At 35.6% G+C, this 27,819-nt stretch overlaps 1 long non-coding RNA gene across 1 annotated transcript in view; it reads left to right on the top strand.

Moving 5' to 3' along the window:
* Positions 1-27,188, top strand: part of LOC124231764 (uncharacterized) — a 60,337-nt gene extending 33,149 nt beyond the window's left edge. The window contains exon 4 of the long non-coding RNA XR_006886669.1: positions 27,086-27,188. This is a non-coding gene — a long non-coding RNA (uncharacterized LOC124231764). The remainder of the gene's footprint in view (positions 1-27,085) is intronic.
* The last annotated feature ends 631 nt before the right edge of the window (positions 27,189-27,819 follow it).

The raw sequence follows: 27,819 nt of genomic DNA, 5'->3' as shown, positions 1-27,819 counted from the left end.
AGTTTCTGAAGAAATGGGTTCAATATTTTAATGGTATTTTCTTGTCTTATTTCTGTTAATAATTGCCAGTACCCTCTTTTTCTGGCTTCTACTTTCTGTAGGTTTCTTAGTAGTGAAATTTACCTTGATTCCTGTGTTCCAGACTCTGAAACTAAGGAGTCAACTGCATGATGCAGTGGCTGACACTTATTGAAAAGTACTGCACAGTAGGTGTCATTCTAATGCTCCACATGTGTCTATCTGTTAACCATCACAACAATCCTATGAGATAAGTACTGTTACTATCCCTGTGTCAGTTAGCATCAACTTTGCTGTACATTCACAAAATTAAAGAAAACTAATAACAATAACAACAACAAGAAGAATGACCTAAACACATAAAAGTTTATTTTTTCAAATGGAAAAGGTACAGAGGTATGTGAGCCAAGACAGATATTGAGTAACTCTATGGTGCAGAGAACTTATTCTTCCCATGTTGCTGTTCTACCATCCATTGTGCTGCGCCATACACACCAAAACGGCTGCTCCAGTTCCAGACATCACAAGTGCATTCTAGGCATCAGATCTGAAGATGCAGTAATGTATCCATTTAAAGACAATTTTCCAAAGGGCCATACAGCACATATGCATATATCTGATTTATAAAAAATAGTTACAACACCACAGCTGGTCATGAGGGAGTGAGAACCAAAGCTATGTATTCACACACTGAGCCTAGATAATGGGAATAGGAATCATACCTTGCTGACTACATTAACATGATTTTTCTATTCCATTGTCTTCACTAGCATTTTTTTAAACTCTTCCAGCACTTCCCAAACAAATGGTTTGCTTGTTTAAATAGGAACTTCCCTAAAGACTCTTCAGTTGTTCAATGGAAAGCATCAGGAGACAGTTCGCACCGTAAGATTCTTTGAATCCTTCTCCTCAAAATCCTAGTCTTACTGCTTCCACCAATGCTGGACTTTTGTAAACCCCTGCATTGAAAGACCTGCCTTAAATCAAACTTCCAAATTCTTACTGACAAAGCCTTTCAAGATGGTCTTCTCCTTTACCGGGTAAGCAATGAACTCACCATTGCTCTATCTATCTATCTATCTATCTATCTAACTATCTATCTATCTTTGTCTTGCTGATATTTGGGGAGCCAACTGTTGTCCAGAGACTTGGAAGTATAGTCTTTATTTGGATGCATAAGTAATCCAAATAAAATTGTGTGTTTGCTACTGAGGAGCAACGGGATCCAATTGCTGGGCTAGATAACTAACGTTCTCTGCCACTGTACCCCATTTTGCAGATGATTACCCTGAGATACATATAAGTAACCTATCTAAAGTCTCCTATTTACTAAGTAATTCACCTGTGGAATATTGCTTTTTTTGTAGGCACTAGATTTGTCAATGTTGTATGAGGGTAATACCTGTGTATAGTATTGTATGTTGATTCTGCTAATGGTAATTACTATCTTGAAAAGACTAAAACTACAAGGAAAGTCTAGTGGAGAGTAACTACCTTGAACTTTTAGAAACAACTTAATCTCATTTAGAGAAATCAGATCTTTCAGAATAAGATATACTTTATTCAATACAAATTAATCAGAATTATAGAAGATAAAATATACACGTATACAAGGGAGGAAAAATAATTTAAGGGCTTATATTTATTGTGCAGAGAAGTGTATAGAGAGGTTGGATGTGCCTAGGTAGATTCAAGGTCTGGGGTGGGAGTGTAACATTTAGCAATATGGGTTCCTGAGTAAGAAAATGAATTCGCAGAATGCTAATCATCCTTTCTTCCTTCTGTAACGCTACTAAAAGCTTACATCCTTCCTCTTTATAGAGGCTGTGTGGTGTGAGTGTGTGTGCCCCTTATTAAATTTAAGTATTTGTTGGGAGAGAGTAATATTCCTGTTTCCTTCCCAGTAATAAAAAATAAAACAAAAATGTAGAGTTCATAGAGTCTAGGGAACACATTCAGTAAGTGCTTCCACTCCTAATTGCTTCTGGTGTCTCTTAAGATTCCAAGATGTTCTCTCCTTTTAGGGATAATCTGGTTACAAATTAAACTTTCCAGTCATAAGAAGATATTCCCAGATGAAGTGTTTGCACCCAAAATTCTGGTAAAAGTATCATATGGTGGCTTAGTTTGAAAAGAAATCATAGGAGAAGGAGGCCAATTTCTGTTTAATTAAGAAATTTCCAGACTTGAAAGAAGGTGTTAAAGGTCAGTGGAAATTGGCAAGACCTTGAGAAAAAAGGCCCAGCACTTGAAGAAGATTGCAAACCTCTGTCAGTTCTACAGGTACGAGATGAGCCAGGAGGGTGATGCTTTTCAGGAATGCACTCTTCCGAAGGCACCAACACATACATCTTGATCAATATGTAGAATATGCTTTCTTTAAATAAGAATACATACATAAATAAGAATACATAAATATATGTATATTTAATTTTAGTGTGATGTTTATCCAGGGGAATATCAAGAGAAAGTTCAGGTTCTATAACAAACTCTAGACCAGGTCATATTTAGGTATGAGTATGAGACATAGTTAATTTAAGACTGTTCCTTTCCAAGCTCCCAAAAAGAAAAGAAAATTCTTACTAGAAAGTATAAAGACTTTCCTCTATAAGTATGTAAGAGATCATTATTATTGGGTCAATAGACACTTCTACTCATACTACAAACTACACCAGTGCACCAAGTGCATAGTGCAAACACAATGAAAGGGTTTTTTAGCCACATAAAACTTAGTGTATGTTGTTTTGAATTTAGTGTTTTTAATTTTGTCAAATTCTTTACCGAAATGTTTTTAAACCTTTGCCAAATATGCTCATATTCAAAGACGTGAACCAAAGACACAAAGGCAGAGAACCACTTATGGAAGTATCACAATGCATAGCTTAGAAAAAAAAAATTTTAAAGCCTATAATACTGTATAATACGGGGTCTGATCATATAGTTATAACTCCATCATTGCTAATACTTTTATAGCTTATATAATGAGATAATGGAGAAACAAGAACAGAAAATTACTGGAATTCTCAAATTGGCTTGAAGATCAGTTTTAGTGTTTATACCAACACATTATATTTCTTTTCTATCCATAAGTTTGTCAATGATGAACTACTATAGTCAGCAATCTGGGCCAAAATGTTGTCTTCAGTATGTTTTTTGACACAAGCATCTGTTGCCTACTTTAAATACATTCATGCTAGAATTATTTATTTTATGTTATATATTTTTAACACTTTTCATAATGTCAGTGACTGGTTTTAGAATAAAGAGGAAAACTGTCCTACACATTGCTATTTTCTATAAAGTGTTTTGTAAAATTAATTCAACATCCTCTCTTGACTTAAAAAATAAGAAAACAAAATAATAGAATGTTAGCCAAAAAACAAATCCTTAACTAGCTCACAGAAACCTTTGATTGGTTCAGACATGTGTAGTGATTTTCCTTAGAAGATGTCAGAGAAAATGGTGCAGTAAGGAATTTAAAAGCCGATCCTTTCATAAAAGCAACAAAAATCCTGGCAAAAATGATCAGAATCAAAATTTTCATCAATCTGGACTCTGAATAGCTTGAAGCAGCCAATGGAATGCTTAATCAAGAAAAAAAAATGGCTGAATTTCAGTAAGAACACAGAACATTGTGATGTTTTAACTTACTCTGGTCCCCTTCTGTACTCACCACCTTGGTGGTGGCCTTGAAGATAACAGCCCACATTCTCAGAACAGATGTCAGCACTGGAGGGAGCAGAATGGACCTCATTTGCAAAGAGTTGTGGTTGTTGGTTTTGACTTAAATTGTGACTCCCTGGAGGACTCATTAAAAAGACATTGTTTTCAAAAACATTAACAGGTAAATCTGTTAGTTGCTGCTGCCTCAAGCAATGGATGAAAGTGGAGGGAAAAAAGTAGACTAACCAAAAAGCTCAGGAAGAAAGTCTAGAGAATAAGATCCTTTGAGGAATAAGGACTTTGAAAAGCTCTGATGTATTCCTGGGAATCTACAAAGCCATGCACATGCTCAGGAAAGACCTGAGAAGGCCCTCAGCTCCCACCACTGACTGACCTTCAAGCTCTGCAGAGGCAGGAAGTGAAAGCTAAAGCAGAGTTCAAACTGCCCGGCTGAGTGTTAAAGACTTGCCTCAACACACACACAGAGTGGATCTGCAAACACTGTCCAATCACTAGCTGACCACTAAACTGACAGAAGAGGGACTTCAATGACCAAACATGACAAAGAATAAAGACTTTACAAAGTTAGGTCAGAAAAATAACTGAACAAACAACAGCTAAAATAAGTAGCAGAAAACAAACCCTGGGCAGGGGAGAGAATCAGATTTCAAGAGTTGCCACATAATAATATTTTAAATGTTCAGTTTTAAAAAAAATTATGAGGCATGCAAAGAAACAAAAACAAATGGCAATACACAGGAAAAGAGCAATTAATAGAATAGGAAGCTCAGATGTTGAATGTAATACATAAAATCACCTATTTTTAATTTATTCAAATAGATAAAGGAAACCACGGCCAAAGAACGAAAGGAGAGCATGAGAATTATGTCTCACCAAATAGAAAGTATCAATGAAGAGAAAGAAATCATAAAAAGGATCTAAAGAGAAATTCTGGGACAGAAAAGTATAATAATTGAAATGAAAAATTCACTAGAAGGGCTCAACAGCAGAACTGGGCAGGAAGAGGAAAAATGAATGAGCTTGAAGATAGGTCAGTTGAGACTGTCCATTCAAAGTAACAGAAATAAAAAGAGAATGAAGGAAAATGAACAGAGCCTAAAAGAGGAGTGAGATACCATCAAGCATATCCACATAGATACAATAGATGTCCAAGAAGAAAAGAGAGAGAAAGGGGGCAGAATGAATATTTGAAGTAGTAGTAGAAAACAAGGACATGTCATACTCAAACTGTTGAAAACCAAAGACAAAGAGAGAATCTTGAAATTGGCAGGAGAGAAGCAATTTGTCACATACCAGAGAAGAATCTTCAATAAAAGAATAACATCTGATTTTTCCTTAGAAACCATGGAGGCCAGAGGCAATGGGATAATGTATTCAAAGTACTGAAAGAAATAACTGTCAACCAAGAATTCTATACGTGGTAAAATTATCCTTCAAATCAAAGGAGAAATTAAGACATTTCCAGAGAAACAACAACAACAAAATGACAGAGTTCATTGCTAGTAGGACTGCCCTACAGTAAGTGCTAAAATGAGTCCTTCAGGCTGAAATAGAAGGATGCTACACAGGAACTCAAGTCTACACAAAGAAATAATGACCATTAAAGGTAACTATATAGGTAAATATAAAAGTCAATGTTAATGTATTTTTGGTTTGTAGCTCCTATTTTCTCCTAATTTAAAAAACAACTGCATAAAACGATGATTATAAATTTATGTTAATGGACACTATGTATAAAGATATAATTTTTGACATAATACATACATACAACATACAGGGGGAGATCTAACTATATATGAAGAGTTTTTATACTATTGAAACTAATTTAGTATTAATCTGAAATATATTGTTATAAATTAAGATGTTAATTGTAATCTCCAGAGAAAATACTAAGAAAATAACTCACAAATATGTTTTAAAAAAAGGACAAAAGAATTAAAAGACTAGAAAATATCTAATGCTGAGAAGGCAGTAATAGAGGAATTGAAAAATGAAAAACATGTAAGACATAGAAAATAAACAGCAAAATGGCAGAAGTAAATCCTCCCTTATCAGTAATTATATTAAATATAAATGGATTAAACTCTCTAATTAAAAAGCTAAGATTGGCAAAATGGATAAATAAAAATGATCCAATAATTCGCTGTCAACAAGAGACTCATTTTCATTTCAAAGACACAAATACATGGTAAGCAAAAATATGGGAAAACATATTCTATGCAGACAACTGGCAAAAGAGAGTTGGAGTGGCTATGCTAGTATTAGACAAAATAGTCTTCAAGATAAAAAGATTTTTGAGACACAAGAAAGACATTATATAGTGATAAAAGGGACAATCCATCAAGGAGATCTAACAATTATAAACATGTATACACCTATCAGACCCCCAAATACAAAAGCAAAAACTAAAAAAATAATGAATAGAACAACTATAGAGAAGATCAGCAAGGAAATAGAAACTTGAACAATGCTATAAATAAACAAAACCCAGCAGACATTGATAGAGCACTCCATCACTAAGAGCAGAGTACACATTCTTCTCAAGTGTGCATAAAATATTCTCTAGCATAAACCATATATTAGGTCACCAAATACGTCTCAATAAATTCAAAATAATTGTAATCATGCAAACTATGTCCTCTGACCATAGTGAAATGAAATTAGAAATCAATTACAGAAGGAAATTTGGGAAACTCACAAATATGTGGAAATTAAACCGCACACTCTTAAGTAACCAATGGGTCAAAGAGGAAATCAAAAGAGAAATTTAAAAACACCTTGAGATGAATGAAAGAGAAATCACAATTATCAAAACTTATGAGATGCAATGAAAGCTGTACTCAGCAGAAAATCTGCAGCTGTGAATACCTACATTATAAAAGAAAAAGAAAAAAGATCTTAAGTCAATAACCTAATCTTCCACCTTGAGAAACTTGAAAAAGAGGGGCAAACTAAACCTAAAAGAAACAGAAGGAAGGAAATAAAAAAGATTAGATGTAAATGAAATAAGGAGTAGAAAAACAGTAGAGGAAATCAATAAATTCAAAAGTTGGTTCTTTGAAAAGATCAACCAAATTGACAGACTTTAGCCAGACCACCAAGAAAAAAAGAGAGAGCATGCAAATTATTAAATTCAGGAAAGATACCAAAGCCAGACAAGACATCAAAAGAAAAGAAAATGGCTACCAATAGTCCTTATGAATATACCTGCAAAAATCTTCAACACAATACCAGCAAATTGAATCCAGCAGCGTGTTAAAATAATTATACATCATGACCAAGTGTTATTTATCTCCTGAATTTAAGGAATGTTCAACATAAGAAAATCAATCAACATATATGCCATGAAGGGAAAAACACATCATCATCTCAATAGATACATGAACAGAAAAGATTTGATCAAATCGAATGCTCTTTTGTGGTAAAAGCCCTCCACAAACAAGGAATAGAAGGAACCTTCCTCAGCCTAATAAAGGGCATCCACGAAAGGCCTACAGCTAAAAACAAATTATGGTGAGCCTGGAAACTTTCCCTTAGGGTCAAGAATAAGACAAAGATGTCCGTATTTGTCACTTCTATTTGACATTGTACTGGAGGTTTTAGCCAGGGTAATTAAGTAAGGGGAAAAAAAGGGGCATTCAGATTAGAAAGAAAGTAGTAAAACTACCTCTATTCCTAGATGATATGATCTTATACATAGAAAGCTCTAAAGAATACACACACACACACACACAACTAAAGGTAAGAAATGAGTTCAGCAAGGTTGTAGGATATATACTTAATATACAAAATTCAATCCTATTTCTATATACTAGCAATAAAAAATCCAAAAATGAAATTAAGAAAACAATTCCATTTATAATGGCATTCAAAAAAGTAAAAGGAGTGAACTTAAATGAGAAATTTCAGACTTATACACTGAAAACTGCAATGTATAAAGAAAGAAATTGAAAGAAATTAAAAAGACCTAAAAAATAGAAACATCTCATTTTCATGGATGAAAGACTTAATACTGTTAAGATGGCAGCAGCCTTCAAATTTATCTATGGACTCAGTGCAATCCCTATCAAAATTCCAACTGCCTTTTTTGTAGAACTAGGCAAACTAACCCTGAAATTCATATGGAATTTCAAGGAACCCTGAAAAGCTAAGCAATTTTGCAAAAGAAGTAAAAAGTGGGAGAACTCACGTTTCCTGATTTCAAAATTTATTATAAAGCTACACTAGTAAAAACGTTGTGGTACTGGCAAAATGATAGACATTTAGGTCAATGGAATAGAATTGAGAATCTGGAAATACACCCATACATCTGTGGTCAATTGGTTTGTGACAATATACCAATATCATTCAGTGGGGAAAGAATAGTATTTTCAACATATGGTGCAGGGACAATTGGAGATCCACATGTAAAAGAATGAAATTGGGCCCCTACCTCACACTATATACAAATATTAACAGAAAATGGATCAAAGACATAAATGTATGAGCTAAAACCATAAAATTCATAGAAGGAAACATAGCTGTAAATTTTTATGACCTTAAATTAAGCATTGGTTTCATAAATATAACACCAAAAGCACATACAACAAAAGAAAAAATAAATATATTGGACTCCATTAAGATTAAAAACCTTTGCGTATCAAAGGACATTATTAAGAAAATGAAATGACTGCCATTACAATGGGAGAAAATATTTGCAAATCATTTATCTTCTAAGGATTTAGTATCCAGAATACGTAAAGAACTCTTACAACTCAAAAACAAGACAGACAAGCCAATTACAAAAGAAGCAAAGGACTTGAACAGACATTTCTCCTAAGAAGTTTTTCAGATGGCCAATAGCATGTGAAAGAGTGCTCAACATCATCAGTCATTGGGGAAATGTGAATCAAAACCACCACGATGAGCTATCATTTCACACCCAAGAGAATCAGTGTAATCAGAAAACAGAAAATAGTAAGTGTTGAAGATGTGGAGCCATTGAAACCCTCATCCATTACTGGTGGGAATGTAAAATGGTGCCACTACTGGTGGGGAACAGTTTAGCAATTCCTCAAAAAGTTAAACGTAGAGTTTCCCTGTAACCCAGAAATTTCATTCCTACATGTGTAATCAAGAGAATTAAAAACTGGTATTCAAACAAATACTTGTATATGAATATTTATAGCAGCACTATTCACAATAGCCAAAAGGTAAAAATAACCCAAGTGTTCATCAACTGATGAATGGATAAAAAACTGTGTAGTATATCTATACAATGGGGTATCTTTAGCCATAAAAAGGAATGAATTACTGATACATCCTACAACATGGATGAACCTCGAAAACTTTTACTTGTGGTAAGTGAAAGAAGCCAAACACAAAAGGCCACAAATTGTTAGATTTTGTTTGTATGAGACATCCAGAATAGGCAAACCCAGAGATAGGTAAGTCCAAAGAGACAGAAAGTAGTTGCCGGGGACCAAGGGGAGGAGAGAATGGGGAATGACTGCTTAATGGGTGTGTGGTTTCTTTTTGGGTTGATGGAAAATTATCTGGAATTAGATGGTAGTGATGGTTGCACAACATTTTGAATATACTCTAAACCACTGACATGGTACACTTTAAAATGACTAAAATGGTGAATTTAAGCGATGTGAGTTTTATCTCAATTTTTAAAAACTATTCTGTTTAGAAGAAAGACCTTTGCTTCAGGCATTCCATCTTCCTGGTTCCAAGGTCCCCACAGCCTCCTCCTCTCAATATTTTATATTTCCCTACTAATAGCTTCTGAGAAACAAACTGTTTTTCCAAACATCATTTGCTAAAATTCGAGGAAGTGAAAGTTCCGTGTTTTGCTTTGAATCAGTTTGAAGTATCTCATGAAGTAAATTTGAATAATTCTGAATAAATTACTGTAAAATAATGACCTTATTGTTGGTTGTGTGCTAGGAACATAATGAACTACTAAATTTGGATCCATTTAAGCTGCCCTTCGTAAGAGTTGCCAGACTAGCTGTGTACGTACCATAACTTCCTCGAGGTTTCTCTCTTTTAGTGAAAGAGTTTTTTCCCCATCTTCTCATCAAAGCACTCCACCTGACAAACATTCACCAAATGAGGGTGTCTGTGTCTTCTCCAAAACACCTTCCACTTTGCAGGGTCGATGGGACCTTGTCATCCTCTAGCGGCTGTACTCAAAAGCTGCATTTCAAATCGATGCTCACTTGAGCTTTGGCCAATAGATAGTGTCCCGCAGTATTCAGCGCAGTCCGCTGAGCAATTTATCCTGGATCACTTCCAGATGATCCTATCTCACGTTCGCTGAGCTGGCTCTGTTTTAGCTCTGTTCTAATGGAACGGATTACTGTGCGCCTTTCCTTTCTCACTTTTATTTCTCTATTCTCTTTACACCCTCTCCTATGCTAAAATATTATGCAGAATTTTTTTTCTGTCTTGGGACACACTTGTCACTATTTGAAGTGGAATTCTATTAATAATGTAGACACCTAATATATTTTTCTCAATAGTTAGAAAAAGTAATGATTATATAAATGAGTGTAAAATATTCCAGTCACCATATGTGTAAGCTTTTCTCTTTACACCAAACAGCTACAGCAGTCTCTTTACCTCAACTGCAGGCCTCTCAGAAAGCATGTGTGTTTTGGATCCCACAAAGAAATTTAATGAGACATTAAGAAACAGGTTATATTTTATAAAATGTTGAACTTGGATTTACTTTTTGTTACCAAGAAAAAAATAATGTAAGGGTAAATTCCTTTTAAAAAATCATTTTATGAAGACAGAAATAGCCATTTGATTTAAAATTTACTTTATACTGTAGTAATAAGAATAACAAAAAGTTACATGTCATATGAATACGTAGGGATAGCATGTAGTCTTAAGTAATTGATGAGCTGTTTGAGAAATAAATATTTTTAGATTATTCTCTTTTGGAACTAGTTCAATATCATCTTTTAATACTGAAGCAGAGGGGTCCCGGAATATTGCTGAAACATCTAGGGGCTAGACTTTTGCTTAATATTAAACATAGTCTGTAATAAAAATAGATTCTTTTAAAAATTCTCTCTATATATTATTCATTTATTTATTTATTTATTTATTTATTTTGAGAAAGATTAGCCCTGAGCTAACTGCTGCCAATCCTCCTCTTTTTGCTGAGGAAGGCTGGCCTTGCCCATCTTCCTCTTCTTTATTCTATATATTTTTTATTTAAAGGAACTACATTGCACACTATTTCTAACATAGACTTAACTACTGCCGTTATAGGAATATTACAGTAAACAGTTATGTGTAAACCCTGAGAGAGCAAGATCTATATATGCTATTCTAAATAATATTCTATTGGCTCTTTATCATTTAGCATACTCCCAATTCCTTGCGTGTAAATTATCTACATAGTCTTTTATCTGAATTTCTCACTCTCACTGCTCTTACGGTTTGGTAGACTCGGGCCACCCTGACAGTGAAATTACCTTCCTGATGGGAAGGTAAGTCAGATAATACAGTGTGATTGCACACATGTGAGTGAATTTTCCCTTGCTTTGATTAGCGATTTTGCCAGCTAAGGCATTTGAGATGTATTTTACAGTGTTAAAGATATGTACAAATATTCTCTTTCATCAACATATTTATAAATATTCTCAGTTACTGCCTTTGATCATGTTATCGACTTCCACTGATAAGTCCCTATTATTTGTAATCGACTTAACTGACATTTTTTTTCTAAGCACTCCTATAGTATTAAAGAGTGATTTCTAAGAGTTTTATTTATACAATACATTGGATTAGTCACTAGAGTGTAAATTACTTAAGAATGTCTTACACTTCTTCATATGCTCTCTATTGTCCTCAGTGGGCAGTCAATATTTGCTGAACAGAAGTTAAATATTTTCTAATCACTACATATTACGTCTGTTTGACATAAATGGATTTGCATATGTTAGAACTGCTTAAAAGTGTGTTCAAAACAAAACTCTATCTTTGCCTAACAAAGAGTTATGCAATTTGCTTTTTAAAGACTAAATTAATGAACCACTTTTCTCTCTTATGTCGGAGCTGAGCACTGCAATTCACGCCTTGAAGTTCTAACACTGCTAATTCCCTGAGCAGCTTCCTAGGAGAGGGGAATTCTTTTAAGTCGGGTGCTGTGCTGTAAACACACTCCTGTTTATTCCAGCTAATGAGAAACAGGCTGTCTGGAAATGTGTCTCGGAGGAAAATACGGAGCAAATCTTTAGAAAATAAAGCTCTCTAGATTGATTGAAAAGATAACATTTGGTAACACGTTGTAAGCAAAACATAATATCAAGGTGTAAAGAAGGCAAATCAGATATAAAATTCACTTGGATGTGTCAACTTGTACTTTGGACGGAGCAAGTAAAGATATTGCGATTTTGGTGTGTATCCAGTCTTCTTCCATTTCCCCTTACCCTGCAGCCTTGTTATTGCCTCCCCCCACTCCCTAACCCAATTTTGCTCTCCTGCTGGGAAGCCTTCTCTGGTCTTATCTCTCCTTGGGATCAGCCAGGCTGTCTCTTCCTCTTTCTCTTCTGTTATAAGGTATCTGATAGTTTATAGCCTTTTAATCTTACGGCTTCCTCTAGACAGTTTCCAATAGCTTCTGTAGTTGCTTTGGATCCTTTAATTTGAAAAGCCACCAACTTTTGAATAATAGTCTTCATTATTGGAAAGTTTTGCAAGGCTGTGCCTTACAGAGAATTGATTTTATCATTGAAGAATAGTTCTATCCAAAATATAAATCATTCTCTTAGGGTTGACTATATAATAGTAAACAAATGATGTTTTGATGACTTCTCATCAAACTCTAAATCTTTGAATCTCTCTTCTCTATATTCTTCAACTCCTTGAAAGGACATGAACTACTTATTGACCATTAAGTTATGTGCAAGTAGAACTCCCATTTCAAATGTATTCACTAATTCGTTCTAAGTAGTACTCTAAATTTGTTTCTGTCATCCATCATTTGCCATCCCTGAATGTTTGATTGTTTTTCTGATGTTACCAAAAGAGCAATATTGGTAGTGTCCCCTCCTTAATCAGATAATCTACTTCTGGGAAACATTTATGGGTTTTATTTTTCTATAGGAGGATAAGAAAGTCTATATTGAATTTAATTTAACCAATATTATTATGTGATTTCCTCTAGGAAAAAATGTAATGAAGTATGATGGAAAATTGTCAGGAATTTAAAAATGTTTTCCATTTGATTGCTGAAGAACATGAGTTTTGAAGACATCGCATATGGTATGCAGGTTGTAGGTCCTATAAAGAACTGGAGTATAGAAAAATAACTTTGTCATCACCCTGGAAGGATGCTACCACTGGTGCCACCACTACTACTATTATAATTTCACATTTTCATAGCACTTTCTCTTTCCATGGCTTCTATTGCCCCCAATATGTTATCAAAAGAGAACCAGACCTTTCCTTGTGAGCTTTTGTATGCTTGATCTCATTTGCACTTCACAGTTACTTGATAAAGGTACAGCAGGTAATATCAACGATATTTCAGTGGCGGCTCTAAGAGGTTAAATAAATTACTTCATCAAGAGTTCTAGGTTAGTAACAGAAATCTGCTGATTTCTACATTTCTGATCCATAAATGGCCAGTGGATCCAAATTTATGGGCCTTGGACCTTCGGAGTTCTATAGACTTATTTCAAACAGGTTTATATCCATACATATATGTCTGTAAACTGAATACATATCACATTCATATCTTTATGAGTATTTTTCAATGTGGTAGGTAAAATACAAATTTATTTTCAAATTTTGTGACATTTAAAGTAAATTTGTACCATTATGTATTTCCTAAGCAATGATTACTAAAGATAAAATTACTGCCATAGTGTCTAGATTCTTTTTTGATGTTAAAAAGGAATCTTCATACCAAAAATGTTGGGAACCACTGCACTAAATCATGATTGGGATCTCTGGGCCACAGATAAATCTGAGGAGAAGGAAAGAACTTATCGTAATCATAACTATGAAGAAAGCAAAGCTTCTTTTGATTGCGCATTCACCTTTTTAATTGACAAAGTCTAGTCAATCACACCCTCATTCTTTGTCTCTCTGTCTTCCCTCTCCCACCAGGAAAAAAACAAACAAAGATGATTTTTACTTATTGGAAGCTACCTAGATTTTTTACTGACAATATTTATTGAATGTCTTTTACAGACCTGGCAATGGATATTATAGGTCCTATATTGCAGATGAAGGAACTGAGGTTCAGAAATATTAGCTGCTCCAGGATTGATGTGGATTAAGGCTGCCCCAGCTAGAGAAGCCCAAGGTGACATGGCCTACATGCCAAACTATACGACCCAGTGGACTTTTCTTTTGGTATGAATTAGGACCGCCCCAGGGAGAGAAGCCCAGGGCATCCTCACCTACATGCCGATCTATATGGCCAGATTCGTATCTAAAGTTATATGACCGCACAATAACCAGACCCCATCTGCACTGAAATCATTTAATGACTTTTTACATCATCTTTTCTTTTCTCCAGTAAAAATAAGTCACGTACCCATGCCTTATAAAATTAGCCCTAACCCTCAACTCGGGGCAGCAGCAGGAGCTCTGACTGCCCGTGGGTCCTGTCCCCACACACCAGCTCTGCCTGCCCATGGGTCCTGTCCCCATGCCAGTGGGGGCAGCAGCAGGAGCTCTGCCTGCCCATGGGTCTTGTCCCCATGCTATTCCACACTATTCTCTAAATAAAAGAGCACTCCTGCCAGATCTTGAGAGTCTAAGAAATCTTTCTTTCGACTCCTCGGCTCACCGATCCCGCATCAGGATTACAAAGCTAGTGAATTACAAATTCATGATTCAAAACCAAGTTGGACAAATCCTAATGCGTACATTCTCTCAAACATACATCTTTGAGTTTGTATGTTTGAGGCTTAGGTAGGAAGCTAAGTAACAAGTAGTTATAGAATATAAGATTGTATTTTGCTGCTTCAAAAGTAGCATTGTTACCAACCTGAAGTGGGTTCCTTCCTGGCAAGTTCAATCAGACTCTCCACCAGAAGTAGTTGTCTCACAGAATAAGGTGTATTTGCAGCAAATACGAGACCGTGAGGAATCATTTCCAGAGCCATGGCGTCCCTGAACAAAGGGAAGCAGGGCCATTTATTTCGGACGGGGAATGAATTTTCAAAAGGGAGAGGCGGGTATTCACTTGCACAGGCTCGGTTGGAAAACATGCTTCCACATACACTGCAGGTTAAGGCCTACGCTCCTCCTGGAGAGATCTTAGCATTAAAAATAAGACAAAGGTCCTGGGCATAGCTCTTGTGGGGAGGCTTGGTCTGGTTCAGGATGGTTGGTGATTGCATCTGCTTAACATAACAAGAGGAAAACAAAACAATTTGGAAAAACAGTTAAATGCTTCCAAACCCACCCTTGAGTTCCTTGGGGCAACTAGTTGGTGACAGCATCTGTTCTTTGAATGCAGGAGCTGCGTCTTTTAGATTTATCCTTGTACCTCCAGCACTTAGCAAAATGTCTGGCATATACCAAATGCACAGCGAAGGCTTTTTAACTCCTTCCTCATTCTACTCACTTCCTACATTCAGTTGATGAAATAGTTTTGTTAATTCTATCTCAAAAATGTCTCTCAAATTTTACTTCTCTTTAGTCCGATTTCCACTGCATTTGTATAGGTCCTTGTTATGAACTGAATTGTGTCCCCACCATGTTCATATGTTGAAGCTCTAATTCCCAATGTGACTATAGTTGGAGGTAGGGCCTTTAAAAAAAGTAATTATGTTTAAATGAAGTCATAAGACCATATTGTTCTAATCCAATATGAGGAGTGTCCTTATAAGAAGAGGAAGAGACACTGGGGATGCATATGCACAAAGAAAAGGTCGTGTGAGGACACAGTGAGAAGATGGCCATCTGCAAGCCAAAGAGAGAGGCCTCACAAGAAACTGAACCTACTGTCCCCTTGATCTTGGACTTTTGCCTCCAGAATTATGAGAAAATATTTGTGTTGGTTAAGACACCCAGTATGTGGTATTCTGTTATGGCAGCCCTAGCAAACTAATACGGTGCTCATAATTTATCATGGAAATTGAAATTGTTTCTTAACTTTTTCATTCTCCCTATTTTATTGTTAAGAGGGAACCTCTGGAGCCAGCCCTGATGGCCTAGTGGTTAAAGTTCGGCACTCACTGCTTCGGTGGTCTGGGTTTGTCTCCTGGTCGTGGAACCACACCACCTGTCTGTCGGTTGCCATGCTGTGGTGCTGGCTCACATAGAACAACTAGAATGACTTACAACTAGGATATACAACCATGTGCTGGGGCTTTGAGGAGGAAAAAAAAAAGAGGAAGATTGGCAACAGATGTTAGCTCAGGGCAAATATTTCCCTGCAGAAAAAAAAAAAAAAGAGGGAACCTCTAATTCCCTAGTCTCATGTTTTGATGAGGCGACTTCCCATTGAGGAGCACAGCTGGCTGCCTATTGTCTGATGACCAGATCTCCATCTCCTATTACTGCATCCAGGAACAGCTCAGGGCATCAGAAGAAGCTGACTGAGAGATGGCCAAAAGTCCCTTAGATGGATGTTCAGATCAAGCTCTTCCTGTGTCTTTTATTATAGTATCTTTTAGTGACTTAGAAATTATATTTTAAAAAGCATTTGTATTCAATTGTCTCATATGACTTGATTTTTAAAATAAATCTGTAAGATATATTATATATCACCCTCCAATGCATCGCTGAAGAAACAAACTTAGAAGGTGAGTAAATTGCTCAAGTCTGACAGACACTGAGTGACAGAAACAGCCTCAAAATGCAACGCTTCTGATTCAAAGCTCATTGCTCTTTCCACTCTATCACAGTTAAGAATGACACACCAGATTATATTCATTTGCTGTGCACAGTGGAGTTGCAGCAAACATATATTTAATTTATTTGAATTAAACTGCAGGAGAAGGCCCAAGGTAGAAATTGTTAAAATTAAACATAGACTATTATATCAGACATCTTACTCAACAAGCATATGCCCCAGGCAATGGAGTCAATCAAGCTTGAAAGGGTAATTTGGATTTGGTGAGTCCTATGAACAAAAATGTTTCGTTCAATTCAAGGGGTTTCAACCACTGATAAAGAAAGAAAACGATAGAGAAATTGAATAAATTAAATTTAGGGCTATAGAGAATCCTTGATGAAAGAGAAGATATTCTATGTAATTGGTCAAGTAGAGCTATTCCCTCTTTGCAAATTTCCCTTGGAAAATTAATAAATTGATTTTCTGGCCCCTATGTCTTCTATTTGTTTTGAGTGAGATTGTTTGAATAGTGTAAATAAGTTTTCTAGTGTTTATTCACCTCCTGTTTGACCAAAGTAACTCAAATAATGAAGTTCTTACCCTGGAAATGCAAAGACTAGATCCCGGCTTCATGTTAATTTACCAAGACATAAATACCAAAATAGTATCCTGGAATTCCTCTAACCATCTTCTTTACAATGATCAACAAGTCTTTCAAGTAGAAAAGTTTCCAACCAACGTTTTTCTCCCAAGATGTAATGATTAATTTTGTATGTCAACTTGACTGGGCTAAGGGATGCTCAGACAGCTGGTAAAACATTATTTCTGGGTGTGTCTTTGAGGGTGTTTCTAGAAGTGATTAGCGTTTGAGTCAGTGGACTGAGTAAAGAAGATCTTCCTTCACCAGTGTGGGTAGACATAATCCAATCCATTGAGGACTCCAATAGAACAAAAAGGCAGAGGAAAGACAAACACTCTCTTCTTGAGCTGGGAAGACCATCTTCGACTGCCCTGCACATGGGAGCTCCTGGGTCTCGGGCTTTCAGACTCAGACTGCATTATACCACCGGCTTCCGTGGGTTTCCAGTTGCAGATGGCAGATCATGGGACTTCTCAGCCTCCGTAACTGTGTGAGCCAATTCCTATAATACATCTCCATATATATATATATATATATATATATATATATATATACCCTTATTGATTCTCTTTCTCTGGAGAACCTTGACTAATACACAACTATTCTGCTTGTTATTCCAAAACTATTGCTAATGCACGTTGCTTATCTACTCTACAATCTAGTCCTTAAATCTTTGATATTTGAGGTATTGAGACTACTATTTCAATAAATAATGTATCATAACAAAAATAGAGGGCAAAGCCATTTTATGAATATGTACTTTGGAAGAACATGTGTAAACATGTCACAAACCACTGGAATGGTGTTAATAAGGAGCTAACCCCTCCTTCTTTCTACATGTCATGTGGTCTCCCATCTATTCTCTTATCCTTCTAATTTGTTCTTGTACTTAAGGATACAATTAAATAAAGGACAATGACAAATCTGTATCTCAATCTACTCTGAAAATATTTTACTGTATGTGTATCTTGTCTCCCTTTCCTCAGCTAGCCAATTGTTATATGTCGTGATTAAATTGAAAGGAAATGAGCTGCTACTATGGTTGATCTGTTTATACTTGATTCAGTTCTCTTTATCTTTAGCCAGGAGAAAAAAAAAAAGACAAGTTGTGATTTTCTAATTCCTTTTTGTGTATTTTGATGTCTTTTCTGGGTATATTTCATTTTCTAATGGACAGTATAATTGTGTTTTCTATTGTCAGCTGTAAATAGCAGTGTGAAGGACACACATATTTAAAACCAATGAAATAACTTCTCTGTAAATACCAATTTTTTGCTTGTATAAATAGAATTATTATTACTTAGAAAAATTCTTAAATAGACTATAGATATTTATATAAGTATCCATAAATGGCCATGAATATATTATGGTAGATATACTGAACAACTTTTTGGAGAATATGAGGCATTGTTTAAAAACACTAGAGAGAAGAGTTGTTCTGGTTGTTAGAAGAGGAGTTAAAGGGAAATTTTGCTGAGAGTAGTATGGATACCGTCACATTGTCTGTGAGAGAATGCTTCCAATGATATGTAACTAAAGTACTTTTGCAGCACATTTAAAAATATCTACTGAATCCCAGGAATAATATCATTTTAGAAGCTTGAATCATTAAGTAGAGGATTGTTTATTTTCATTTCAAAAGCATTCTGAGATTTTTCATGCTAAATGTACCAGGGTGTTGTAATTTTTGGCCAACATGATAAGTATATCACAGAAGTCTCTAAAGGAGATCAAAAGGAGAATCTAAATTATTGACTGCTTTACCTTTTTTTTTTTTGATTTAATAATTCTCTCAGATAAATTCAGTTTTAGGCTACCTTTGCATAGTTTCCAATTGTAACTTTGTATCAAAAAAAAGGAAAATGCATAATGACTCTACCTTTCTGAATATTTGATCACATTCCTAAAAGCTTTATTCTTTGAGTGGCCAGAATTTGTTAGTGAAGAGCTAGGTATGGTTGACTAAAAATTGTTCTTACAGTTATTAGAATGATAATGGTTAAATCAAATTTGTGGACGCAATAAAAATTTGCTTGCCAAATCTTTAATTGTAAAATTTCGTTGTGAAGGATTATCCTAATATGGCTTCTCATTAACTGAGGATGGCAGCAAAGTAGTAAAAATTTTAGTGATTGTTTTATAGGACCCATTTCTTAGAACTTATGTCGTGAATTGCACCTAAGCTTGCATTGAATACAGTAATCATAATGTCACTTATTTCCATTGTAAAGCATTCCACTCGAATTACTCTGTTTCTTTGTTTGTGATATAATCATAGGAAGTTCACCTAAGGGTAGAATGGTAAGTGTAGAAAATTCTGGCTGATTGCAACACATGGGGACTATATTTGTCCTTCCAATAGAGGATTACTTGGTCCAAAAGTTTTAGCACGCAGCATCTGGTATTCAGGATAACATCATGTTTTTCTAAAAGCCCTCGTCAGAGTTCTGGCTAAGAAGCATCCCAGAGTATTTGCAGTACATTTGCCAGCTTTTCTTGCCCAGGCAAAACTGCACTGTCATCAAGCCAATGGTATCCAGTTAATACCTGTTAATACCTACATCGTCTTGTACTGAAGTATGAAAGGGTGAGGCCTTCATAGGATGGAGATGTACCTGAACATAAACCACAGTTAACAGCCCACATGGTGGCCATGAAAAATAAGAGCTTCATAGGTCCTCAAATCTAATCTAGCATCAAACTTTCACTGTCCAAGCAACCTCTTAGTGGCCACTTGAGTTAATTTGAAATTAGATAAGTTAAAGAAAACATATAAGCTTTCCTTTTATTGAATATAAATTAACTTCTAAAACGTGGAAAAATAACCTTCCCCATGATTTTGTGATCGGTGATCGCAATGGAGAACTGTTCAAAAGTATTAAAAGCACTGATTCAGCGATAATCTTTGAAAGCTTCTGTTCTCAGTGTCCCTTGGAGAACCCAATTCTCCAGTTATTCTTAAAGAAATACATATGCATAAATCCTTAATGTAGGTTCAACAGAAGTAATACTGAAAAAGGTCCCTGGATCAAGACGTGTCTGGGTACAAATTCTCTATCCCTGACTTATATTAACCACTCTAGATGCCAAATTCCGCCTCCTAAAATTGGGTTAATATACTATCCTTTATTTACAATTCTGAAAACCAAAAACCACTGTAAACAATTTTTTTTTCATTTGGCAGCAAAACCTGCCCTCACCTGACCCATTGTCAGCAACCCTGAAGGGAACCGACATGAGGTTATTCATCACTTTTACTTATTCCACTCTGCGTAGGTATTCATACATTTCACTCAGGAAGTATTAATGTTGTTAATTTCAGGGAGATACCTCAAACCCTAAAACTTGAAGATTTCTGAATTCTGAGACATGTTTAACCTGAGGGATTTCGTGTAAGGGATTATGGACCTGTAATAACAACTATGAGTATTGGTTTGCAGAGTCGGAAAGCAGTGAATATTAATTCATAGTGCCTGGCACAGAGTAGGTATGCTACAAATACTTTTTCCCCTGTTCCTTCACAGAGAAATGTCCCCTGCAAAATTGTTTTCACGTTAGACGATTCATTTCCCTCATTGCCCCAATAAGAGTATGATGACAACATTAAAAGCAATTTCAGTTCAGATCTATAAGATGTAATAAGTAAATTGCAATCATTAATTTGGAATGATTCCACCACAATAGTACACAATATTTTTAAAGGCTATGCCAGAGACGATTTCTAATTACCTGACTTCCCTGGACAGTCAGAGGTTGTGTAGGATATTGTGATGGACAAGTCCTGGAAGACCACTGGGACCATGAAATGCTTGAATAACTTCAAAAAAAAGAAAAAGAAAAAGAAAAAGAAGCCCAGTAAAAAGTTAGGCAGTGGAGGAATTATTTAAAAGGAAAACCTAAATCTTTTAACTGTCTATTTGACAAATAGGCTACAGGGCACATATTTGGACAACATCTAAACCAAAGCTGATGAGAGAACTACTTAACAAAGTACTAGAGTGAATAACCTTAAAGACACATTATTCTCATTCTTCACCTCAAAGTGATGAAGACCAATTTATCATTCTGCTCTCAAGAGTTACAATTTTCCACGTGTATCTCGGCTATTCTTATGAGGCTTATTTTTATGACACTCTAAATGCTGTTCACTAAATCTGAATCAATTGTCTGAAGCCACATAATGGAGCAGTAATAGCAGACTGCAGTGTTTGCTTCATCAGTGGAGTTAGTGCTCTTTCCATACGTATGAGTAATAAGCCTAAAATGTATAAAGAAAAACTTGGGAAGGAAATGAAAAATATTTTTGAGAATTATTTATTTCCAGATACACTATGGTGTACAGCAATCGTGTCAGTAGTAGCCAATACTGCTGACCAATAACACTTCAAGAAGTGCGCCAGAAAGTCAATACAGAAAAATTTATACTGTCAAGAAATGGGGCATCTAGGCTTGTTAATCTCTCCCCATAGAGAAGATGGAATATTACATTTGCCACATGAGATTTTCATTGAAGACTATATTTAAATGTTAAAAAGATCTCTCTCTTTCTCTTCACTGTGCCACTCTAGGAAGTAGAAGTATCCTCTTAATGGTGAGCATTATTCTTAGTACGGCTAAGATAATACTGACAAGAGGTTTTCACGTATTGGGGTGTATGGGGTAGCTATCCGGGTTCAAATGGATTCAGCTTGAACTAATGATGTTTGACTTATGGCCTATTGAACATACATTGTACATCTACTTTAACCATTAAAGTAAAGAATACACTCTTTTCAGATAAGAATGCACACTTCCCCTCCTACAATACCAGTATTGGTGATGCCTTATCCTTAACACCATGTCGGTAACACCCATGTTAGTACTCCTGAAGATAAGTTCCCTTTCCTGAATGTCAGAGTCATGTTGACCTGCTAATTTGCAACTGAATACCTCTTTGAAACTTTGACGAATATGTATCCTGGGTGTGTTTAATGTATGTTCTTTGTTCTAAGAAGGTGTGACTGTTCTGAAAACCATGCTTCTCAGGGGGAATACTTTCTTCCTTTGTGGAAACTGCCTTCCAGGGTTGTAATCCTGACCGTGGCTCAAGTAAAACTCATCTTCTCTCTTTTATCTCATAGAATGGTTATTGGTTATTTTGCATTGACAATGCTAATAAGCAATTTATTTATCTTAAGATAGGTGACAACCAAGAGGTTCATGAAATTGCTCTATCATTTCCGGCTTATTCTTTCTCCTTATAAATTCTGGCATTAATTTTTTGCAAATTTAGTCCTAATTAGATTAAAACTTTCCCAGTCACCTATTCATCATAGGAATATGTACACTAGCCAAAATTAATCAGATAAGTAAAATTTTCCTTTGTTGAAGGGATTCCAAATCTTAAACCAAAAATATTATATTTGATGCCAAATCTTTAGTATTAAATCCTTATTAACTCTTTTAGTTTAACAGAAAAAATAACCAAAATGTTCTTTTTTAAGGGAAATAAAAAACACTGAAAGCATTGTAAAATAAATCATAGTAGTAAAGCTAAAATCATTATTTGATTAAATAATGTAATTTGATTAAAGCATTAAAATTCATTGAAGAGACCACACTTTTATGTCCTAAAAAAAAGAAGCGAAAACATTTCTTTTTCTGACTCAAGTGCCATCAGGACCTTTGGCCTCCTGGCAATAGATAACTTCCTCAGACAAATGACTTAATGTGGAGACTCCATAAACAACAGAAGCTTTAAAGGTCCCACCAGGCATTGCATATAAGATGGGGCGCCATTGTTCTGGGTTTGATTTGAATGGGAACGAGCTTCTCAGGGAAGCCTGATTCACCAGTTCAAATAATGCTTGAGAAGTCATATTACATCTGATGTGATGTGAGAAGTCATCTTACATCTTACATCTGATGTACACTACAGTACAAAAGAATATCTAAAATATTTTAGTGCAACTCCTGTTTTAACGTTCCTTTGCTGACTGAAGAGCTCTGTCATTAAAATATAGACAATACACAATTCTCAGTGATAAAATCACCAGAACTCTTACATCTGAAATTCAGTATCAAGCTGCTCTACTTTTCTCTTAATAGCACGGGAACTAGTGTTCTTTGACCTCTTAGTAACTGGATTGTTGATGTGAAAGAAAATAAAACTATTAGACAAAAAAGTTTTTCCTTTATTGTTGTTTTTTGGTAGCATTGAATCAAAAGAGAAGGCTTTAACTCAGATAAAGACAGTATGAGTGGCAGAGAGACAGCAGCAAAGTATACTTTGCTTTAATGTAGCATTTGAGGGAGGAGGGAAGGGAAGAAAGAAAAAGAAACAACTATTTTCGACATTTCACGCATCCCTTCCCTCAACTTGTGTCAGCTAAATATCCCATAAGCTGTTATGGGAGAACAGTATCACAATTTTATTGATGAGTCGATTGAGATACCTAGATTTAAAGTGGTTTACTAGAAGTTGCACAGTGAATGAATAGGAAAGATAGGGCTGGCTGGAAACAACTTCTCTATTACAGAGTCCCAGGATATCTGAAAGTAAGGGGTAAGATGATTTTGTTAAAAAGTTGAGAAAATTAACTGAGAACTAGATTGCTCGAGTCAACCAAAAATCACTACAAAGATACCACAACTAACATAACAGAAGGAAAGAGGATGATTTAAATTAATCATTATAGAAAAGTACAGGTGTTGTAAACAGCAAACAATTTACACAGCTTGGGTCACTTGTGGTGTATTGTAAATAACTAACTTTCTTTCCCTGGAATAGAAAAGAAAAGAAAATTTTAAGTGGTGAGAGGTCTGGAGATCTTGAGAAAGAAAAAAAATATGAGGCATATGCTGGAGATATATCTCTGGATATATCTCATGTTTTAAGGCATAGTTGAAAATTTTCAAACAAAAATTTAACTGACTATAATTTTCCACACTTATAGGTAAAAGTCTCATTTTAGTGATCTAATAAATTCTGCCACTTTCTAAATATATTTGTATAGGAATTTATCTTGTTTACATATTATTTAGATAAAGGAAGTTCTTTTTTGCAAATGATAATCTTTTGGGGCATGTAAATTTTATCATGTTCTCTCTCCTCCCCTAAGATATTACAAAAATATCACTAGTTCCTAAGACCTGAGAAATATTTGGAATCAGAGTTAGCATAAATGCTGCATACCTGTGTTTTTGGCAATGTTGCCTAAATGCCATGTTCCTTTTCTGGCCTCCATCCTATTTTCCATTATACCAAACTACTTGAGACTCTTTTAATCAGGAACAGATCATTTCGTTCTTTGAATAGAGATAGAGTTTAAATGTTAACATCTCAGAGAAAAGTAACAAATAATGAATTAAATTTAAGCTGTGGTGTAATATCTGTTGTTAGAGTTCACTAATAACAAGGGTTTCCAAAGCTTAGCCCATGGGCTATTTTGGAAGTCAGGAGCCCTAAGACTCACCTCTCATCAGGGTTTAACTCTTAGGGAACACATTTCATAGGAGTGATAAAAATATACAAATAATGAAATTTAGAGATTAACAACTAGCAGGACGAAACAATCTCAAAGTTCAGGGTTTTAGGCAAAATATTTTGGAAGATACGATTTCAACTTGAAGTCTACTTAGGGATTCCTACTCCCTTCTCATTCTTCAAGGCATGTGAGCCCACATGTGGAGCCTAACTGATTTACCTGTCATGGGGCCAATGAAGAAGCCAAGACTGAGAGACAGAGAGGAGACTGTCTCCCTCTCTCCACAACCACCACTTTGGAAAATGTGGCTCAAGTAGGATTAACAGATGGAAACAGGAAGCACAAAAGAGTCCACTGTTTTTCTTACTGATTCATCAGCCAGGAAGTAAAAAAAGCCAGCATGGAGCCTATTTCCTAAATTTTCAAGTAAAATAATCATACTACTAATATAAGTCTGATTTGATGTATCCGAGACTAACATCCAGGAGGAGGAGCAAATGAGATAATGAAAAGCAGGGTAAATGTGTTCACTTCAATGAGTTCCCCTCGTAGATAGGGAAACTATGGTGGTTCTTATGCTAACAGGTAAAGAGGAAGGTGTAAACATTCCTTCTTACCCAATAAGATGAGGAAAAGTATTCTATCATGAATAAAATCAGAAAAAAATTACTTAAACATGTTTCCTTCCTGCAGGACTTTTCAAAGACTATAAATGCTGAACTGCTTTGTGAATCTTCATGAGGAGGGATACACTGGGGGATCGTGTTCAGATATATTTGGCCATGAAACCCTTCATTGAATAGCAGCTCTCAGGAGGAGTGAATCAGGGATGCAGTGTGGGAAACTGATCACAATGGACAAGTAACCTCAGTGATGTAAAGGATGCACAATGTGTGAGTCGCCAATTCTTCTTACTGTACCATTTGCCTTCCTCAAGAAGCAAACACTACAAGGAGGCTATTGCAGTATCAATGCTCTGGAGACGAGGCGGCGTGAATTGTCAAGGCCATTGCATCGGACAACTCTAGGGCAAAATTCTCATTTTATTCCAAGTGACTGGTGTCCCCAGAAGTTGTGGAAGATGAAGGATCTGAGAGCAATAGTAGTAGATGCGGTGAGAAGTGGTTGGATTTAAGATATGTTTTGAAAGCTAAGCCAACAGAATTTGTTTGAACTTGGATTTTGAATGTGAGAAAAGGAATAAAGGATGGTTCTAATGTTTTGGCAGAAGCATTGGGGTGAATGGTGGTTCATTTTTTGAAATGAGGAACACTATGAGAGAAGCAAGTTTTGACAGGGATGGGAAATAGAATTCAAGTTTGGATTTGCTAAGTAGTAGATTCCTATCTAAGTGTCCAGTTTGATATAAGACTCTGATCTGAGGGCATATGGAAGAGTTAGAAGACATGAAGAATTCTCCTGCTGGACTGGAGGAGGTAGCCTGCTGTGTTGTGAGAGGATCTGTGGAGGGGGCCATGTGACAAAGACCTAGTGGCATTCTCTGGGAGCTGAGAAGTTCCTGGCTGAAAGCCAGAAAGAAAACATGTCCTCAGTCCTATAGCTGCAAGAAATGGCATTTTTCAAACAAGAATTGGTACTTTTAAATACTGCTGGTGGGAATGTGAATTGGTACAAAACATTTGTAAAACAGTTTGACAGTGGTACATACAGCTATCATATGATACAACAATTCCATTCCTAAGTATTTACTCAAGAGAAAGGAAAGCACGTGTTCCTATAAAGACTTGTACATAAATGTTCATAGCAGCTTCGTTGTAATAAGCAAAAACTGGATACAGCCCAAATGTCCATCAGCATGCGAATGATTAAACCCACAGCTATATCGCCACACAACAGATTACTTCTTAGCAATGAAAAAAAATGAACTACTGATAGGCACTATAACAAATTAATCTCAAAATAATTATACTGAGTGAAAGAACCTAGGCCACAAAAAAATACGTATTTTATGATTCAATTAATATAAAATCCTAGGAAATGCAAAGTAAAGCATAGTGACAAAAAGTGGATTAGTGGGTGTCTGGGGACCAGAGAGGAGTGATGATAGGGTGGAGAGGGACAGGAGGTAGAAATTAATAAGAGGTGTGGGAAGCTTTTCGGAGTGACAGATAGGTTCTTTTTCTTGATTTTGATGATGGTTTCATGGCATATACTTATGTCAAAATGTATTATACGCTTAAGTAGGTGCCATTTATTGTATTTCAATTTTAACTTTATAAAACTGTTTATTAAAAATAGTATACTTTTTAGTTTCAATCCCTGAGTCTTCTATTTTTCTGTCTTCTGAATAGATTCTTGAAATTTTCAAAGTAAAAACAAAATATGAGTACAATAACATGGTCTATACCCAAATTTGGCTTAACCTTGCTAATCAGTGAAAACCTATTTGGCTTTGGCTTGGCATTTGTAACTGATAAACTGAATGCCTATTTCCGTGTCTTGTTTTTTCCTTAGCTGAACTTATTCTGCATGATCAATGATTGTGAGATCCTTCAGGTCGCCATCAAATGGAATCTCAGGAACAAGAACAAGGCATGTCATGCAGATTTATCATTGATATCTGACTACATACTTTCAGATTTAGGTATGCATTCTAAATGTAGCTTAGAATGTGCTTTACATATTGCAATTTCATCAGTCAAGTGAAGTATACATAAGTATTGTTGTAAGAGTAAAATCCATAATCACTGTTGATTTTATGTAGAGATTAATTATTGAGAACTTTCAAGTAGTCAAATAAATAGCAAAATAATCTAAGTGAGGGCAATAATATTAAGTTTGTTGCTGAAAATACTTAAAAAGCATTTTCTTCACATTCCTTCAGTGTGTGGTATTGCCATCAAGAAATTGTGTCACTACCATCAACCCAGTCTTCGACTTTCAGAATTAGATCAGAAATAAGTCTACATTCGTCCCTATTCTTGTAAAAAGGAAGGGAAATAGAACATCTTTTTGGAAATGTTACCAAGAAATCTACTCTGGACTTGAAGATGTGTGATCCTCAGAAAGTTAGTAGCTCACTTTCTACAAGTATAATATGAAAGAACAATGGAAAATAAAATGAAACATGGAATTGTCTCTGAGGGCTGACACTCTCTTAGCACTTGATCCATCAGAACAAGGCTAGGTTAGCCCTTGTCTTCAATGTCCAGAATCTATTCATTTCAAAACCATTGACCAACAATGTA

This window comes from Equus quagga, chromosome 22 (assembly GCF_021613505.1).
Source record: "Equus quagga isolate Etosha38 chromosome 22, UCLA_HA_Equagga_1.0, whole genome shotgun sequence".
In the NCBI taxonomy this organism is placed as follows: domain Eukaryota; kingdom Metazoa; phylum Chordata; class Mammalia; order Perissodactyla; family Equidae; genus Equus; species Equus quagga.
This window is presented reverse-complemented; position numbering and strand designations above follow the sequence as displayed.